We start from the raw sequence: 15,764 nt of genomic DNA, 5'->3' as shown, positions 1-15,764 counted from the left end.
CAGGAGAATCAGCTTTTCTTTCTTTTTATTTTTTCTTCCGTGAAGTGTCTTTGGTGTTTTGCTGTTGTGCATTGTTGCCATTAACACAAAGGAAAAATATCTTTTGCTCTTTGCCTTTATTTTCTTAGAGTTTAATGTCTTGCTGCATTTATTTTTTTCCTTCCTCAGACTTCCTACTCAATCCCTCCCACTATCCTTCTTTCTCTCCTGACACTGGGTCCCAGGAAACATCCATCTCTTTATTAGCCTCCTCTAGTTTTCTTCTTTAATTTAAATAGCTAATAGAGCCAAAAGCCTGGCCTTCCCTCATTCAGTTTGAACACTGCAACCATCCAGTTTTACTAATGCTTTGTGTACCCTTTCAGACACAGATCATACTTTTAAGAATTTATATTGTTATCTTTTTTTCTTAAAACGTACAGTTTTATATTCTAGACTTTTCTCTTTTCATCGTTTTTTTAAATGTTAAATCATTTATCTCTTTTTTATTAAGTTATTTGTACGTAGATCATAAATACATTTATGCCATTATGGGATTCCATGTGTTGATTATTTGTACAAATTGGAGTGCTTACATCCTACTAATCAACACAGACTTCACCTCATTTATCCAATTACAGCATTAAGACATTTGTGTTCTACACCTGATAGATCCAGCTTGTACTTGCAATATGCATAGTTTTTGGTTAGAGAATTGTTTGTCTGTTTATGTGACACATTCTCATGCTTTAATCTTTTCCTTTCATTTGTAGTATAATATTTTGAATTATTTGAAGTTATATAATACTGTACTATCTATATATATAACACAAATACATGTTTATTTAAAAATAAATTTCCATGAATTCTCTGTTCTACATAACAAAACTATAAGCAGTCCCTGGGTTATGAATGAAACAGGTTCTATACATATGTTCTTAAGTTGAATTAGTATGTAACTTGGAATAGGAACCTTATGTAGGAATAGCCTCCCTTTACAAACACAAGTAGTACGTCAGTCAGATATGTGTAACTTGGAGACTTACCGTAATCCAAGTTACGGTAAGTCTCCAACTTACAAGTTGAACGTAAGTCAGATGTTTGTAACTCAAGGACTCATGAAATGTTTGCAACTCAACGTAACTCAGATGTATGTTACACAGTATCCAGGTCCTTCTTGTCCTTTACCTTTTCTGCTCAGAAAAGAGAATTAGTTTCCTGACTTTTGTATCTTAATAATCTTGCTTTTTAAAAATGTTATTTCATGCAGTTTTACTCAGAAACAATACTTTTTAACCTTTCTTAAGCTTTATAAATGGTATTATGGTGCATGGAGTTTTCTAGGATTTTCTTTTCATCTCAATAGCACATTGATACTTAATAGTTAGAATGTGTACAGACATTCACCTTCACTGGTGTATGAAATTCCTCCATGTGAATATATACCAGAACTTATTTATGAATCTTTCTATGAATGGGGATAGAATCTTGTTTTTCTATTATGAACAAAACTTCCATGAAAATTCTTATACATTGGGCAGCACCTGGGGTTCAGTAAGTAGGGTGCTAGCCCCATATATTGAGGGTGGGAGGTTCAAATCCAGCCCCGGCCGAACTGCAACCAAAAAATAGCCGGGTGTTGTGGCAGGTGCCTGTAGTTCCAGCTATTCAGGAGGCTGAGGCAAGAGAATCGCCTAAGCCCAGGAGTTGGAAGTTGCTGTGAGCTGTGATGCCACAGCACTCTACTGAGGGCAACAAAGTTAGACTCTGTCTCTAAAAAAATAAAATAAAATTCTTATACATGTCACCTGGCAAACACATAAGCATTTATATAAAGAAAGTATTTGCCTAGGAGTGAAAGCATAGCTGATTTACAAAATTTGAAAATAGCCAACTTTAAGAATTAATGTCAAATTATTTTTCCAAAATGGCTATACAAGTTCATACTCCAACATGAGTATCAAAATGCCACTTTTGATTCACACACATGCCAACACTTGGTATTGCCAAAATTCTTATATTTGAGCTCATTTCTTTTAGGAACACGTCTAAGAGAGGATTTACTGAGTTGTAGGGTAGTTGCATATTTAATTTTAACAGGTACACCTAACCATGTTCCAAAGCATTGAGCTTGAATTTTCACCATTGATTATTTCAAAATACAAAAGTTCTTTTTATTCAGGGAGTGCATGTATTTTTATATAGATTCCTCCTTGTTTAATACATAGAATATCTTCCTTTACCTGAGGAAAGTAAATTTTTATAATCTATATTTGTGTATTGTTTCTGTTCCTCTATTCCTTTTTTGCTTCATTTTACCTTTATTTTTACTATTTATTTATTCTGTGATTATTTTGTTGAATAGAATGTTTCACAAAGTAAATTTTAGAGAGAGGAGATTGAGATTGATCTAGACCAAAAACAACTGGCTGTCACTCTCTGTGCTCATCCTCTCTGTCATTATTTTACAGACAGAAGTCATGTCCCCATTCTCTCACCTGGAGGCTAATGTTGAAGCTCAGAACTGAAGGTCAAAATGAGGGGATCAAAAACAGTCGCAGAAGCAAACGTTTTTCACTTACTTTCGTCTGTCCTGTCTTTCAGCCCAACTGTCCCCTGAGCCTAGCCACAGAAACTAGACTCTCTCTCCCCCAAAGTAGGTCATAGAAACCAGAACCTGTTTTTGAAATCCAGCCATGAAACCCAAAAATATTAATGAAAAAAACTGGCCATAAAGAAAGTATCTGACCTACCTTGTTTTAATGTGATAAGACCCTCACTCCAGAGATGACTCTCTCTGCACCACATCCAGAAGGAAGGATGTTGCTCAGACAGCTCAGGAAGGATCTTGATGGACAGGCATTTCTGGGTTTTGCCACTCAGTCTATTAGCATCAGAGCATACCCTTTAGGTCCAGTCATATTTCTACATGGTATTCACATTTTATTGAAACTAAGCATAAAAAGGGACAATTTCTCCTGTATATTTAGGTCTTCATTCTGAAGGCTCCCATGTATGCACATTAAATAAATGTGTATGTCTTTAATAATATCATTTTTATCTACCTCATGTTAGTGATTTTCAGTGAACCTCCAAAGCTCTTGTCCCCCCATACCATGCATTCAGATGCTAGCATTCTGTGGGACAAGTAGTGAAGGGGGACAGGAGTTGCATATTTACTTAATGCCCTTGTTTTAAGGATACTGTCTTTTTCCTCAGCTGTGTCTAATGTCTGTGAGTACAGAAACTCTCTGGTTACAATTCTTGGGAGAGCAAATCTCCCCATTACTCTGAGTTGGCAGAAGGGTAGTAGTCACCTATATGCACAGGATGGAGAGAGAAATTCACATTCCATTCTGTAAAAAATGTAATTCTCCCTCCGTCCTCTCCTTTGAAAAGGGCTCCCGTTACAACTTCTCCTTTCACTTACCTTCCTCTAGGGAAGGGTGCATTGTTTCCTGGCATTCTAAAGTAGGTTTCAGACTGCTCCTGACAAGTCAATTAGCACTTGACTTTCCACTTCTTACCTTGAAACTTCGTTGCTGTCATATTTTGTCCTATACCCCTCATCTATGTGGGCTGATATAAATTGGTTCTCCTTTCCTACTACTTTAGTTTAGCTGCAGAAGGGAAGGTAGGTAACTCAAGGTGCTGTATTCCTCAGGCTCCTTTCCCTGCTCTTTCTTGTTGAACCTCCCAACATGGACTAAGCATTTATCTGACTCTTTATTCCATGATTTTCTGGAGGCTCAATACTCAATGTGCTCCTTTTTGGGCAACTTTCTGGCTCATTCAGTTGCATTGGTTAGAGTAGTGATTTCTCAAACGTTTTAAACCCATGGACATTTCTGATGAACATAAAAATATGCAGAATTTTTTTGTAGAATAAGCTTAAGAGCAGAGGGCACCCTCCTCATTGGCAATCACTATACCTGATTGACTTTTAGGCCACACAAATTTGATCTTGGTTTTCTGTATTTTGCATTATAAAAGCAATGGAAACCTTGTTTTAAGTAGAGAGTATCTGATTCAGACTCTATTGACCCTTGGGGGATCTGACTCTTTGAGTAAATAATTAGGAGAGCTCCAGACCATGCAGGCACAAAATGGATCAGCCAATCAGACATCTGATCTGGGTTTCCACCAATTTCGTTGTTACAATTTTTTAAGCTTTTTTAAAATTTCAAATTAAGATGAGAGTACAAATAAGGTTACATTGTTTTCAATTCTAAGTTCGAGTTGTAGTTGAGCCCCTCACCCAGGGGTGGTGTTGAACACCCTCACATTGTGCACATTAGGTGAGATCCCACCAATCACCCGCTCTCTGCCTCCTCTCATCTCCCTCCTGTTATTACTATTATAATAAGACACTTAACTCCTCTAGAATTCAACTTCCTCATCAGTAATTGAAAGGTCTTTACTTTAGTTAATGGTCTGAGAAACTTTCAGCAATGATAATGGGAACATTTAATCAAAATTTTTGTGTTAGGAAGTATTTTTGATCTTTAGCCATCTTGACTGAAAGAAAACAAACTTTTTTTTCTTTTTCAATGTAAAGGTCTTTGAACCATTCTTCTGGTCTCTTCTATGTTTATTTATATATTTAAAATAATTGATGAGCAGTAACCTAACCTCTCCTCTTCCCTTTAGCAACTTATTCATATTTAATATTTTAATCTACTTCTCTAAATTTCTTTCCATTTGTATTTGTCTTTGTGTTTTATGGAAAATAACTTCCAGAAAATGTACACGATATTCCAGATAAAAATCACTCCTGAACTGCATAAGTCAGTATTTCTGCTTCCCATCAGTGTGAAACTTGACTTTTTTAAGTGTCACATTGAAAATCTGTGTTTATATTATTCCTTTCTGTGGCTATCAGGTGCCTATATTAAATGCATGAACAAGGAAGTTTGTTGTTGTGGGGTTAGATGTTTTCCCCAATGATATAGTAGCATACTTTTCTTCCAGATTATTATAACTTACTGTGCCAATACTTCTTCATTAATGTGTAAGAAATTAAGTTTATTAAGAACTTATCCAGTTGAACAGAGTAATATATGAATATGTCACACTGCACCAATTACCCCCAAGGGGGGTAGAATTCCTTGGAGAAACTCAGGGCCTACAGGCAGCCTGCTCTTGGGTAAGAAAGAAACAATCCAGGGATATTTTTATACCTGGCAAGTATGAAGATCAGCAAATGTTTTGAGACAATTCACTATACTATAAAGAAGACTGGTCATCTTAATGCCATTAGGATGTTGAGTCTTCATTTCTACATAACACAGAAATGTAGAATAAAACTAGACCCTTAACTTTCACCATATACAAAAATCAATCATAATGGATTAAAGACTTAAAATCTAAGACCTGAAACTACTAAATGCATACACTGGGGAAATGCTTCAGGACATTGGTCTAGACCAGGACTTCTTGAATAATACCCCCAAACATGGGCAACCAAAGCAAAATTGGACAAATATTATCACATCAAGCTAAAAAGCTTGTGCACCACAAAGGAAGCAGGCAAACAAAGGGAAGAGATAACCCATTGACTGGAAGAAAACATTTGCAAACTACCTATCTGACAAGGGGTTAATAATTAGAATATGTAAGGAATTCCAACAACTCAACAGGAAAAAAAATCAAATAACGCAATTAAAAAATGGACAAAGGGTCTCCAAAAGACATTTCTCAAAAGAAGACATACAAATGGCCAACAGATAATTGAAAAACAGGGTTCCACATCATTGGTCATCAGAGAAATGCAAATCAAAACTACAGTGAGACATCATCTCACCCCTGTTATAATGGGTTTTATCAAAAGGACAGGCAATAATGAATGCTGGAAAGGGTGTGTAAAACAAAGGAACTCTTGTCCACTACGGATGGGGGTGGAAATTAGTACAACTACTATGGAAAACAGAATAGAAATTGTTCAAAAAACTGAAAACAGAACTACCATAGGACCCAGCATCTCACTGCTAGGCATATGTCTGACAGTATTTTGAAACAATATCTGCACTTCCATGTTTATTGCTGCACTATTCACAATAGCCAAGATTTGAATAAACCTAAGTTTCCATCAACAGATGAATGGATAAAGACATTTTTTTATATTATAGGGATGGAATATTATATAGATACAAAATAGAATGAAACCCTTCCCTTTGCAACAACATAAACATGAGTAAAACCAAAGAACATTATGTTAAGTAAAATAAGCCAAGTACAGAATGACAAATCTAGTACCATCTCACTCATATGTGGAAGCTAAATACATGTCAGAGAGTAGGATGATGGTTACCAAAGACCGGAACCATACAGGGGAGGAGGGATGAGGTGTGGGTGGTTCATGAGGGTAAAAATATAACTAGACAAAATGAACAATATTTGATAGTATAATAAAGTACTATCAAATAATAAGTTAGGGCATATTTTAAAATAACTGGAAGAGAGGAGTTAGAGTGTCCCCAATACAAGGAAATTATAAATGCCCAAAGTGCTTAATATCCCAATTACCCTGATTTGATTAATTTACATTATATGACTGTATCAAAACATCACATGCACCGTATAAAGACATACGACTATTACTAGGTACAATAATTAAGAATAAAAAAAGGAATGCTATTCTTAGAAGTAAATAGTCTTCTAGCATATACAGTAAGTTTAAATTTGTCATCTAGCTTTATAGTGTCTATGACATAATGCTGTCTCAAAAATTATAAATATCTTATTAATTTTCTAAATGAATTATAATTTTAGTTTTTAATGCAAAAGTATCTTTGATTTACTATATAATTCTTTACAATTTATCTCTATGCACCCTTTAAGAATAATATTTCAAAAAAAATTCTCATTCTTAGTGAACCAATAATATTATTCCAACTTTCAAAGTGAGGCATTTTGTATATTTAAGTTCAATAGAAATCATTTTTGACTTTGACATGTTGTCAGTGGAGTAAAATATAAAAGCTGAGTTGACTTCATTTATGTTTCAGGTACTCTTGTGTTATATATCAAGTTTCCACAAAACATGGGTGGGCCTAAAATTATCATTGTTCCAGCCTCACTTGTGATATAAAAAACAGCTTTATGAGTTGCAAGTTATTAAAATATATGTATTCCTCCTAGAGTATTCATAAAGTTAGGGAAATTTTCAAGCAAGTTAACTCTTTGAAGAAATCTTAAAAATGACAGTGAGTGGCAGCCCGTGGACACACACAGACATAGGCATTCTTAAAAACATATATTTCTAGTACAGTTTCAGTAGGAAAAAAAAAACACCCCTCAAACAAAAATGTAAATATCTCATAATTTGTTTCCTAATTAGCAACATATTTTTACTGACACCTCCTTTCATTCTACAAAAGCATCAAATTTGCAATCATGACAAGTGATACACACATGTTTTATTAACTGTTTCTCTTTGTCTTCAATCTGAACTTTGGAATATGATTTTTTTCTCAATAATTTGACAGAATATGTAATTCATGCCCTTTAAAAACATTTCTGATGGCAATTGAGCCATGGTATTAAAAGCAGTGTCAGACCAAGTCTTCTGGTGGGTGCGTTTATAACTCCATAATCTTATATAGTCAATAATATTTCCACAAAATCTTGATACTCCTGGGAAAGGATTGAATGGTGTCCCTCAGAAAGGTTTAGTCCAAGTTTCAACCATGAGAAAGTGAACTTATTTGGAAAAGGGGTCATAATAGACATAATTAAGAATATCAAAATGAAATCATCTTGGATGCAGACTGGACTTTAAATCCGAAGACAAGTGTCCTTAGAAAAGCAGAGAAGGTAGTATAGATACAAAGGCAGACAGCTATGTTGAGAATCACAGGCAGTCACTGGAAGCCAGAAAGAGGCATGTAGCAGAGTCTTCCTCAAGCCTCCAGTAGACACCAGCCCTACGAACCACTTGATTTTTGACATCTGGCCTCCAGAACTGTGAGAGAATAATTTCTGCTCCTTGAAAGCCACCAAGTCTATGGTAATTTATTATGGTAACCCTAGGAAGCTAATAGACTTTATTTTTATCATTTCCATGATTCATTCCACCCCCCTCCCCAATTTACTAGCAGTATGGTAAGGAAAACAATTTACTAGAGTATGGTAAGGAATACAGGTTCTGGAGATTATCTATGTAGGTTCAGTCTTATTTTAATCACTCACTGCCCTAACAGATTATTAAATATTGCAAGAAACAGTACAAGTTGAACTTATATCACAATGAAATAGAAATTTTTCCTAAAACTGCTCAACAATTTGCCAGCTATACATTTGAACACACAATAAATATTGACAACAATTATTACCTAGAGAATGCTGTTGGCCATATAACTACATTTTATTCATCTTAACTCAATTCATTATCATCCATTATTTTAATGGTTTCTAATTTGAGGGGCCTCCTCTTAGTCTGGGAAATTTCATGATTGCTGGGGATCTTAAAGACATGGTTGTAGGGTATAATAGGGAAGTGTGAATTGGACTTCTTTTTTCTTAGAAGCCTTTAACATTTAGGTTAATTCTGTTTTACCTCTAGAATAGCAATACGCTAAAGAAGACAATCTCAGGGCTTTCCAGAAGGAATTACAACTTTCCAGAAAACTCGAGTGTTATGAAATCATACTGGAAGGATTTTTTAGGACCAAGAGGTCATGTGGTCTTGCCCTATAGAGCCAAGTGAATTAATTTTCCCTTCTTCAGGACTGACAGAACCCTGTTCTCTTATTTCCAAACCACATCAGATTCTTTTTATCCTAGAGACTCTGTAGCTTTATCTTCTCCTTCATAAAATTAGTTTTCAATTAAAATACGATTTTTAAAATTAGATATTTGGCCTCTCTACATCTTCACTTGACTTCAGGAGATGGAGCAAAAATCCACTCGAATTGAAGCCACTGATTTCTTTTTTTAAATTTTGTATCTTAAAGTATTTTAGAAAAGACTCAGTGACTTCTACTTTAAAAAGACCCAAATCAGAGCATTAGGGATCAATTGAAGTACTATATAAATCAAATACTTGAAAGAGAGCTAAAATACCTTAAAAAACTTAAAAAGATTTCCAAAAAGCTTTAGTATTTTTAAAGGGACAGTGAAAACCACACCAGAGGATGAGAGATTTACTCATTTAATTGAACTTCAATATTTAAACCAGTAAGAAACCATAGGCACGTATATTTTTACATGAATCAAATGAATGGGAATTTATTTTGATAGTCATTATTGAGTAAGTACAATGCCTTATACTATGCTAAATCCATATGCCTACGGATTAACTGATAACCACTTCACTAACATTATCTAAAGTTATTCTTACGCTAAGTAGTCAAAAACAAAACCACAAAACAAGGTTCTGGGGAAATAAGCTGTTTGAATGCTTGACTTTTAATGGACCATCTGGAGGCAGTTAATCATCTTAGAGAGTAGTCTGGAAATTCCTGAGATATACAGGTATCTGCCTGCAGGCCTGCCCCCACGAAGCTCAGCCCTAAATTACTTCTATGAGATTAGGCCATATGCCACATGTGGAGTTCTATCCAGGTTCTTTCCCTTCTAACTCACAAGAGACTTCAAACTCGCCTTCACAAAATGGAACCATTTAAAGGTTTACTTATAGGCTTTTCACCTATAGTGGATCAAGTAAAATAAAAATAGGAGATATACAGCAGAAGCCAAATTGGTCTAAAGTTATAGAAAGAAGTGCGGAGACAAGATGGCAAACTGAAGCCAGCTTTCCACAGAGGCTCCCGTCCTGAAGGAGAGTTAAGGGACGAAAATTTAGAAAGTAACCTAATGGATTCAAGCAGCACCAAGCGAGAAAGTTGAAGAACGCACATCAACCCCACTGAGGAGAGCTGCGACCACAAGGACACAAACAAAAGGTACAAAACCCACCACCAAGTGGACGGGTGTCCCCTCTCCCCCACCTGATCAGCTTAAGAACCCCACAAACAAATGGGCAGAAATCAAAGGCCCTCTCACTACACTGCACAGGAGAAACCTACTAAAATCTGGACCTACCTCCCTTACTAGGGTGCCTAGGCGTTCTCCTGCCAGACATAAAACTGTATAAAACTGTAAATATCCTTTGCCGGCAACTCTGAGCTCCCAGCACTTCCCTCCACTCTCTCTGAGGTCTAAAAGCCTGTCCCCCAGGTGTTCGGATTCTTGGGTGACTTCTAGAGGGGAGAGGACAGTCCCCGAGCTGCGGCTAGTCAGCGCTGATTCTGGGGCACGGGATAGAGGTGAAGACAGTCAGCGGAGGGCAACCCTCACCAGGGCCGCGCTTCCCTGAGGCGTGGTGCAGCAGCCCTCCTTGGGCAACAATACAACCAGGCATAAAACGAAGTGGAACTGTGGGACCTCACTACCAGCGGCTCTGCGCTCCCAGCTCTGGGCTCCCAGTGCTCCCCCCGCCCTCGCTCTGTGGTCTGGAGACCTGAGCACCTGCCGTGTGGCCAGGCAAGGAACTGGGTTGAACTGAGTCTGTTCACTGCCGGCGGCTCTGAGCTCCAGCTGCTCCCCCGACCCTGCCCTCACTCTGAAGCCTAAAGGCTTGAGCTGCGGCACTGCGGCCAGGCGAGAGACCGGGAGGGAGCTGAGTGTGCTCGCTGCCAGAGGCTCTGGGCTCCTGGCACCCCACCCCACCCTCACTCTGGGATCTGGAGGCCTGTCTCCCGGGACTCCAGATTCTTGGGGGATTTGTCGGGGCGTGGACAGTGCCTGAACTCTGGCTGGTCGGTCCTGACTCTGGGACACAGGAGTGAGGCTGGGGGAGAACCACATCAGAGTGGCAGTTCCCTGAGGCGGCTGAAGCCACACCCCCTGCCTCCCTGAGCAACCAGAGGAGGCCACCCATGAGTATAGGATTTGCCTGAGGTGACTCACAGACCCAGGAAACTTACAGGGCAGGGCCGACTCAGAGAACTGAGACTTCAACCCAGAGCAAGTGCTTCACTGGGGTCAAACAGAAGCCAGCTGAAAATAAGTCAGAACCACTTAGCCCCACCACACCAGACAGGGCCCCAGTCTCTCAGGCCACAACACTGAACGGGCCCTCAACAAAACCCCAGGGGAAAAATCAAAGGGAGTAAAAAATCAAAGGGAATTTTCCGGAATCAGCGGAAAAACTCTGGTAACATGAATAACCAGAATAGATCAACCCCACCAGGGAAAGATATGGTGGATGTAATTGAAGATCTCATTCATAAACAACTGGCAGACATGTCAGAAATCGAATTCAGAATTTTGATTGCAGACAAGATTGATAAAATAGAATTAGGAATCCGAGGAGAAATTCAAAAGTTGTCTCAAGAATTTAACGACAAAACCACAAACACTTAGACACACTGAAGCAAGAATTTGCAGCCCTTAAAGATATGAAAAATACAGTAGAATCCCTCAGCAACAGAATGGACCAAGCAGAAGAAAAGATTTCTGACATGGAAGATAAAGCCTTTGAACACTCCCAAACTCTCAAAGAAGAAGAGAAATGGAGAGCAAAAACGGATCTTTCTCTTAGAGAGCTCTGGGATAATTCGAAGAAGGCTAATATACGAATAATAGGAGTTCCGGAAAATAATGAAGTGGCATCAATGGGCTCAGAGGCCCTTCTGCATGAAATTACGAAAGAGAATTTTCCAGATATGCCTAAAGACTCTGAAATTCAGATAGCAGACAGTTTCAGAACTCCAGCACGATTCAACCCCAATAAGTCATCCCCGAGACATATCATAATTAGCTTCACTAAGGTTAACGTGAAGGACAAAATTCTCAAGGTTATCAGGCGAAAGAAAGCCATTACCTACAAAGGTAAGAACATTAGAATGACTGCAGATCTCTCTGCTGAAACTTTTGAAGCCAGAAGAGGGTAGTCATCGACTTTTAATCTCCTAAAGCAAAATAACTTTCAACCCCGGATCTTGTACCCAGCTAAACTGAGTTTCATCTATGATGGAGAAATTAAATACTGTAATGACATTCATATGTTGAAGAAATTTGCCACAACCAAACCAGCTCTTTAGGATATTCTCAGACCTATCCTCCATAATGACCAACCCAATCCTCTACTACAAACATAAACTCACTCAGAAACTTCTGATCAAACTCCAACTTCTACAATGGCAAAAAATGGACATTTTTAAAAATGGACTGGACTTTTGAAAAACTCAATACCCAAAATTTCACCAAACTTATCAATAATCTCCATTAATGTGAATGGCTTAAACTGTCCTCTAAAGAGACATAGGTTAGCTGACTGGATACAAAAACACAGACCAGATATCTGTTCCTTACAAGAGTCACATCTTAACTTAAAACACAAATACAGACTCAGGGTGAAAGGATGGTCATCCCTGTTTCAGGCAAATGGTAACCAGAAAAAAGCAGGCGTTGCAATTTTATTTGCAGACACAATAGGCTTTAAATCAACAAAAGTAAGGAAGGACAAGAATGGTCACTTCATATTTGTTAAGGGTAATAATATGATGAGATTTCAATTATTAATATCTATGCACCCAATCAGAATGGACCTCAATTTATAAGAGAAACTCTAACAGACATGAGCAATTTGATTTCCTCCAGCTCCATAATAGTCGGAGATTTTAACAATCCTTTGGCAGTGATGGATCGATCCTCCAACAAAAAGCTGAGTAAAGAAATTTTAGATTTAAATCTAACCATCCAGCATTTAGATTTAGCAGACATCTATAGAACATTTCATCCTAACAAAACTGAATACACATACTTCTCATCAGCCCACGGAACTTACTCCAAAATCAATCATATCTTAGGTCACAAGTCTAACCTCAGTAAATTTAAAGGAATAGAAGTTATTCCATGCATCTTCTCGGACCATCATGGAATAAAACTTGAGCTGAGTAACAACAGGAATCTGCATACTCATACAAAAACATGGAAGTTAAATAACCTTATGCTGAATGATAGCTGGGTCAGAGATGAGATCAAGAAGGAAATTGCCAAATTTTTGGAACAAAACAACAATGAAGACACGAACTATCAGAACCTCTGGGACACCGCAAAGGCAGTTCTAAGAGGGAAATTTATAGCACTACAAGCCTTCCTCAGGAGAACAGAAAGAGAGGAAGTCAGCAACTTAATGGGACATCTCAAGCAACTGGAAAGGAAGAACACTCCAACCCCAAACCCAGTAGAAGAAAAGAAATAATCAAAATCAGAGCAGAACTAAATTAAATTGAAAACAAAAGAATAATACAACAGATCAATAAATCAAAAAGCTGGTTTTTTGAAAAGGTCAACAAAATAGATAAACCATTGGCCAACCTAATCAGGAAAAAAAGAGTAAAATCTCTAATCTCATCAATCAGAAATGACAAAGACGAAATAACAACAGACTCCTCAGAAATCCAAAAAATCCTTAATGAATATTACAAGAAACTTTTATCTCAGAAATATGAAAATCTGAAGGAAATGGACCGATACTTGTAAGCTCATCACCTTCCAAGACTTAACCAGAAACAAGTGGAAATGTTGAACAGGCCCATATCAAGTTCGGAAATAACATCAACCATACAAAACCTCTCCAAAAAGAAAAGCCCGGGACCAGATGGTTTCACGTCAGAATTCTACCAAACCTTTAAAGAGGAATTAGTACCTATACTACTAAACCTGTTCCAAAAGGTAGAAAAAGAAGGAAGACTACCCAACACGTTTTATGAAGCAAACATCACCCTGATCCCCAAACCAGGAAAAGACCCAACAAGAAAAGAAAACTACAGACTGATATCACTAATGAATATAGATGCAAAAATATTCAACAAGATCCTAACAAAAGAATCCAGCAACACATCAAACAAATTATACATCATGATCAAGTTGGCTTTATCCCAGGGTCTCAAGGCTGGTTCAATATACGTAAATCTATAAATGTAATTCAGCACATAAACAAAGTAAAAAACAAAGTCCATATGATTCTCTCAATCGATGCAGGAAAAGCTTTTGATAACATCCAACATCCCTTCATGATCAGAACACTTAAGAAAATTGGTATAGAAGGGACATTTCTTAAACTGATAGAGGCCATCTACAGTAAACCCACAGCCAATATCATATTGAATGGAGTTAAATTGGAATCATTTCCACTTAGATCAGGAACCAGACAAGGCTGCCAATTGTCTCCATTGCTTTTTAACACTGTAATGGAAGTTTTAGCCACTGCAATTAGGGAAGAAAAGGCGATCAAGGGTATCCACATAGGGTCAGAAGAGATCAAACTTTCGCTCTTCGCGGATGATATGATTGTATGTCTGGAAAACACTAGGGACTCTACTACAAAACTCTTAGAAGTGATCAAGGAATACAGCAACGTCTCAGGTTACAAAATCAACATTCATAAATCAGTAGCCTTTATATATACCAACAACAGTCAAGCTGAAAAAACAATTAAGGACTCTATCCCATTCACAGTAATGCCAAAGATGAAATATTTGGGAATTTATCTAACAAAGGACGTGAAAGACCTATATAAAGAGAACTATGAAACTCTAAGAAAAGAGATAGCCGAGAATGTTAATAAGTGGAAAAACATACCATGCTCATGGCTGGGAAGAATCAACATTGTTAAAATGTCCATACTACCCAAAGCAATATATAACTTCAACGCAATCCCTATTATAGTTCCACTGTCATACTTTAAAGATCTTGAAAAAACAATACTTCATTTTACATAGAATCATAAAAAACCTCGAATAGCCAAGACATTACTCAAAAATAAAAACAAAACAGGAGGAATTACTCTATCAGACCTCAGACTATACTACAAATCTATAGTGATCAAAACAGCATGGTATTGGCACAAAAACAGAGAAGTAGATGTCTGGAACAGAATAGAGACCCAAGAGATGAATCCAGCTACTTACCGTTATTTAGTCTTTAACAAGCCAATTAAAAACATTCAGTGGGGAAAAGATTCCCTATTTAACAAATGGTGCTGGGTGAATTGGCTGGCATCCTGTAGAAGACTGAAACTGGACCCACACCTTTCATAATTAACCAAGATAGACTCTTACTGGATTAAATATTTAAACTTAAGACATGAAACTATAAAAATACTAGAAGAGAGTGCAGGGAAAACCCTTGAAGAAATTGGGTTGGGCGAGTTTTTTATGAGAAGGACCCCCCGGGCAACTGAAGCAGCTTCAAAAATACACTATTGGGACTTGATCAAACTAAAAAGCTTCTGCACAGCCAAGAACACAGTAAGTAAAGCAAGCAAACAGCCCACAGAATGGGAGAAGAAATTTGTAGGTTATGTCTCTGACAAAGGTCTAATAACCAGAATCCACAGAGAACTCAAATGCATTAGCAAGAAAAGAACAAGTGATCCCATCGCAGGCTGGGCAAGGGACTTGAAGAGAAACTTCTCTGAAGAAGACAGGTGTGTGGCCTTCAGACATATGAAAAAATGCTCATCATCTTTAATCATCAGAGAAATGCAAATCAAAACTACTTTGAGATATCACGTAACTCCAGTGAGACTAGCCTATATCACAAAATCCCAAGACCAGAGATATTGGTGTGGATGTGGAGAAAAGGGAACACTTTTTCACTGCTGGTGGGAATGCAAATTAATACATTCCTTTTGGAAAGATATATGGAGAACACTTAGAGATCTAAAAATAGATGTGCCATTCCACCCTGTAATTCCTCTGCTGGGCATATACCCAGAAGACCAAAAATCACATCATAACAAAGATATTTGTACCAGAATGTTTATTGCAGCC

Source organism: Nycticebus coucang, chromosome 24 (assembly GCF_027406575.1).
Source record: "Nycticebus coucang isolate mNycCou1 chromosome 24, mNycCou1.pri, whole genome shotgun sequence".
Classification (NCBI taxonomy): domain Eukaryota; kingdom Metazoa; phylum Chordata; class Mammalia; order Primates; family Lorisidae; genus Nycticebus; species Nycticebus coucang.
This window is presented reverse-complemented; position numbering follows the sequence as displayed.